Below are 5,938 nucleotides of genomic sequence, written 5' to 3'. Positions count from 1 at the left end.
GCTATGATAAACCATATTCACTAAAGTACTTATGCTATATTTTTCTAAGGAACTTTCACCTGCTCAACTTTGTTAACCTGGAGGTCCTTGTTCATGGAAGATGGAACCTGAGCAGGAATTCTTAGAATGCCCTGCATATAAGCAGTAAATGGGTGAGGAATGAAAGCAAGTTACTTTAAAGAATGAGAATCAACATATGGCAAAGGAAATTAAAAACAAAACCCAGAATAAAAACAATCTACTTGCATGACTGGGCTATAATAAACTACATTCACCAAATTAGCTAAAGTAGCAGACTGTTCTTTGTGATGGACTTATAGATGCAGAAATAGTTATCAATCAAATATGCCACTTGTAAACAATTTTGTAAAACGTAATGGTTGATTTTTTGGCAGTAGAATGAATGGATTTAGTTATCTTGTGATAAATTACAAACAAGATGTGAAGAAGACATTAGAAACAAGATATAGCTTACCTTAAAAATAAAGAAAAGTCAATACAATTAGTATAAGACATTGCTAAGAGTCAAAAGTCGTAAATGTCCTCGTCAACATCTTCACGGGCCCATTGACCCTCATCATTATCATTGAAGATACTCTCATGAGAGGAAGGGAAACATTCAGTCCGGGGTCCATCATCTGTTATTTCATCACCCATGTCGTACACTTCTCTTGGTTGATTACGTATCACAACAAAACCAACCAGTTCTTTTTGGATCCTCGGAATAGAAAAACTTGCTTTTTACTTGTGATGAGAACACATAAGGCTCATCGAGGATATGTTTGCAAGCTGTGAATCGTATGAGAGAAGTTGACCATTGTAAACCCATATCTATCTTTCTTGAGCCCCCTACTATTATTCACATCAGCCCAATCACAACGAAATAACACAACCTTGAACTTGTTAAAGTAGTCTAACTCAATTATATCATTTAGCACACCATAGTAGTCAACATTTCCTTCCAATGGATTAGCATCCCCTAGCACCGGGCGTAGCTCATAGTCGAAGAAGTAACAAGACATCCGACTTTTGAGTTCGCTTCAAATCTTTCTCTAGATTTAGTATGGAATCGAAACCATTAATGACTAGTCCTTTATATCTCTTGACAATCCTATTTGGACTCTTATGCGTAAAGAAATTTTATTTCTTCCCGATACATTTTTCCTCATGAGAAACCCATATAAAGTTACATGAATGCAATTATAAAAATTTTAATAGAGAATTGTTCAAGAGACTAAGATTTTCTAGTTGCTTATCAGCTTTCTCCCAACCATTCATGAAAAGTTTTCGTAAATTTCCCTATCGAGATCACGTAGCATTTGAACGCTCGACTCTTGTTTGATCTTTTCAAGATATTTCTATACTCACTACAAGTAATGATAAAAAATGTTAAAAACTTCCAACACACCAACACACCAAATAAGAAATGTGAAGTGTTTAACTTACATTTGGAGTGAGTCAATAGCTTTATAGTGGAATAACACATAACGATGTGCTTGTGCCCATGATCTATCATCTAACTGTGCCACTTCAACTTTCCCTATTGGTTCTCCACCACTTTCAAATACAACACGACTTTTTACAAGTAGCTCATGGTGCACTTGTGTTAATTTTCTCCCTGTGTCTATCAAATATTGTTTCAACATCAACCAAATACCTAGAACAAAAGTGACACGTATTCTTCGCTAGAAAATCCTTCAAAGAATAGATCCTCTCAGATATCGCTTTATTCTCGCACATAGGATTTTTAACTTGAGCAAAAACCTACAAATGTAATTGTCGCGATTGTTAACCCATAGAAGTTTGTCCGACAAGACATTATAATAAATTGATGTTTTTTACCAAAATAATACCTCTCGATTGATACATCCATCGATAGTACACGTGTCCACCGATTTTTGGCCTCCATTGGTAGATGAACAAACTGCGCACCATTACATGTTGAAGAATGCAGTGTGGGGAAAATTTTTCTAAGTGACACAAAGCTATTGCTCGCCGATATTGAAGGTTGTCAAGATCTTCCACCTTAAGAACTTTTACCGCAAATAATTTTTGAATATGTTACAAAGCTCGAAATGGGTGAGTCACTTGTTTTGACATGGATGACCTCAAAGCAATTGGAAGCAAATCATGCAAAGAATATGTGATAATCATGTGATTTTTAAAGACTCAAGTTTTCGCCCTTCCCGATTTACACATTTTTGATATATTCAAGAGTAAGCATCTGGGACTTTTATAGTCTTCAAGACTTGACAAAATAGGTCTTTTTCTTTTTTTGTCATGGAGAAAGAAGTCTGTGGTAGTCTTGTTTTGCCATTGGGAAGATATCGAGGATGAAGCTCGACTGAATTCCCATGTCAACCAAATCAAGTCTCGCATTTTAGATTATCTTTTGATTTCCCATCAACATTAAGAATTGTTCCAACAATATTTTCACAAACATTCTTCTCAATGTGCATAACATCCAAGTTGTGGCGAAGTAGGTTGTGCTGCCAATATGGTAAATCAAAAGAATATGCTCTCTTCTTCCACAAACTTGTTTCGGCTTGATTCCTCTTCCCGTATTTCATCATCGCATCCAAGTCAATATTGGATAATTGCCGTGGTCTTTTCTTCTCAAGAGTTATTATTGTTTGATATTTTGCTTTTGCCATGCTTTCCATAAGAAAAATTGCATCTCTTTCAACATTAATAAAATATCATATCCAATAGTAACTCGAAGGAGTCTCGATCGCATCTCTACATTACCATCAAATGCATGTTTCGAGATCCGATGGATGATTATGTTCTAGCCATCGACGATGTGCCATATAACAAAAACTTCGGCCATTAGTTAACCATTGTGATGAAGTTTCAAGCAGACAACAAGGACAAGCATATTTCCCTTTAGTGCTCCAACCCCGATAAATTTTCATGTAAAGGTGGAAAATCATTAATAGTCCATAACAAGACAGTCCCAGATATTGAAATTTCTCCTTACTGTATGCATCGTATGTCTCTACACCAACCCATAATTGCTTTTAACTCTTTAATAAGAGGTTGTAAGCATATGTCAATATCAAGCTTCTGTGCCCTTTGTCCCCTGTGAATAATCATTGACAAAAAGAAAAAGAAGTTTGTTTCATCCCAATCCACTGGTGGTAAGTTATAAGGGATCAACACCATCGCCAAGTGTCGTAAGAAGTACTTAATAATTTGAATGGGTTAAACCCATCCAAGAAAAGACCAAGCCTCACATTTCTAGGATCACTGCTGAAGTCGATATCTTGCATCAAATGATTTCCATGCCCTCAAAGATCGCTAGGTGTCGTCAATGTACCATCATTGGGTCGACCATTAGCATGCCGCATCATATCGCTAAGTCCTAGTCGACATGAAAAGTCTCTCGCAATGTGGTATTAATGGAAAATACCGTAAAAACCTTCTGAGGTCTCTTGTGGACCACTTCATTGTCTTCATTCAAACGCTCACCGTAATCGCTGGACACCCAACTGAGAACGCACCACAAATATGACAAGATTGTCGACCTTCATTATGCTCCCCAATATATCATGCGTCTATTTGGACAACTATGAATTTTTCATACCCTAGACCCAAATCTTAATAATTTTCTTCGACTCAAGACTACTTTCGTGAATAGTCACGAGGGAAAAAAATTCTTTTAAAAATTCAATCAAGTGGTCAAGGCCTTTAGCAAATCATCCCACATTACATGCATTTCTAAGTGGAAAAGTCGAATGCAAAATACAATCTAGAATGTTGCGATCCCTCATAAAGTTTGTCGCTCATATCTTCAAGCAACTTGTAAAACTTTTGCCGCTTATTTAGAAGGCCGTTCATCAACTTCTATAGGGGTTTCACCTTCATCATTCACCTCAACATTGAATTCATCGGCAGTATATGGTAGGCCCTCGTTATCAACTTGATGGATGTTGAAAGCATCCCAGACTAATTCTTCCAAACTATCCGGTCTTGCACGAGAAGTTTGAAGTGAGGATTGAGCTTGATGGAGTCAGTGAAATGTGTTTGTTGGCTCATGGATAGGTGACTGTACACGCCTCCATGAAAAACCAACATGTAACCTTGTACAATGCCATCACAAACTAAATGTTCAAGCTAATCGCTTTCACGTGTTTGCCAATGGATATTCACACACTTTATGCATGGGCAAATGATCCTATCATCTTCACTTGAGTTGGCAAATGCAAAATTGAGGAATTGTTCGACTCCATCTTCATATTCTTGACTCAATCGTGACTTACGCATCCAACTCTTATCCATTTCTGCTTAATATATTAAAAATTATTCACAATATTCTAAATTAAAGCATATTTCGCCTTAACACATTAAGATATACATCAAGGTGAAACAATCATTCATTTTTACTTCGTCGCTATTTTTTAATCGATGTAAACACATTAGGTCTTATAAATCAAGGTGAAACTATGTAAAAACATAAGCTAACAAAGAAGGGAATAATTCACATGACTCATAAGTGAGAAGGGAACATCATTCCCTTTTTCCAAGCACTAGTTTATTGGAATGAAGTTTTAATGATGAAGAAAAATTACAATTATTCCATAATGCGTCCTTTTGTAACATAAATTTTTAAAGACAAAAGAGATCACTATGATGATCATACATGTTTCACATGTTAATTTGTTCTTGCTTCTAGCTTCTCTAGAATTAACTTCCAAACTGACTTTGGGATTTTGATTTTCTAGACAAAGATTGAATCATCTCGCTCACCTAATTAATTGTAGTTAGAAACCATGCAACGTATTATAAATAAATGATAAAATGATCTAGTCTTTGAAGGGATTTTGAGGAGTCCATGTCTGCCTTTAGGGGAACTACATATTCTATTTTGCCGACCAACTACAAAAAGAAAAGAGTAACTTGGTCGATGACTAATTACTCCTAACTCACTCTAATTTCACAGGCAAAAAAAAAAAAATCTTTGATTTCCATGACTTTGTTGCAGATACAGGAAAATTTAGTATATAGATTCTAGAGGTAAGTAACATTGATTCTAGATTAGATGAATAATGTCTGAATTTTCTAAAATCTACAAAAGTTAAAAGATTGTTTTTAAAGTCTTGTCAATCAAATCAGTTTGTGTGGACATATTCTAGAGATTGGACCTTTTTTGTTTGCCATTAGACTTAGTGAGATATTTCAATGAATACTAAACATAACAACAAATAGTTTATATAAAAAAAATACTAATAAAATATAAGAAATAAAATGCTAACAAACTAAACAATAAAAATGAAAATATGACCATGCACCACCAGCGCAATAACCCGATAGTAATGAGTTTATTTCGCATATCAGAGATTAAAGATTTAACTCTTTTAAAACATGATTAGGTATTTAGTGAATGTATAAGTGATGATGGCTTGTCCATATTGTAGAAAAAAAAAATTTCGACCAATCTAAAAATAATACAAGGAGGAATAGTTGATCGATTTGAAAAATTATATGAACCAATAAAAAATTTACCATATGTTGTGTATCAAGTTTTGTTCATGTCATTCAAACCCTAATTGTTCCATCTTCCCTTTGAATTAATAAAAGCATCATAACACGCAATTGTTGCATTTAGGTGGAATTCTTAAGCTAATTGTTCCACATAACCAGCCAAAAACTATATGAAGAAAAGAACTGAATGGAAATGTTAGGTCCCTGTGTATCAAGGTTTGTCCTTAATCATGACACCTATTTGTTTTATTCTGGTTGAAATCTCAATCTAATCTTCTGAAATGACATGCAAACTATATAAGAAAATAATTAAATTAAAATTTGATGCTCACGCATCAAGATTATTTCCTATCATTCTAATCAAATCATCTCCACAACTCTTTGTTGTATTCTGGTAGATTTCTCAAGCTGATCTTCTCAAATGATGAAAAGAATTATATAAAAAAGCCACAAC

This window comes from Dioscorea cayenensis, chromosome 1 (assembly GCF_009730915.1).
Source record: "Dioscorea cayenensis subsp. rotundata cultivar TDr96_F1 chromosome 1, TDr96_F1_v2_PseudoChromosome.rev07_lg8_w22 25.fasta, whole genome shotgun sequence".
In the NCBI taxonomy this organism is placed as follows: Eukaryota; Viridiplantae; Streptophyta; class Magnoliopsida; order Dioscoreales; family Dioscoreaceae; genus Dioscorea; species Dioscorea cayenensis.
The sequence above is the reverse complement of the archived record's forward strand: the minus strand, read 5'-3'. Positions refer to the sequence as shown.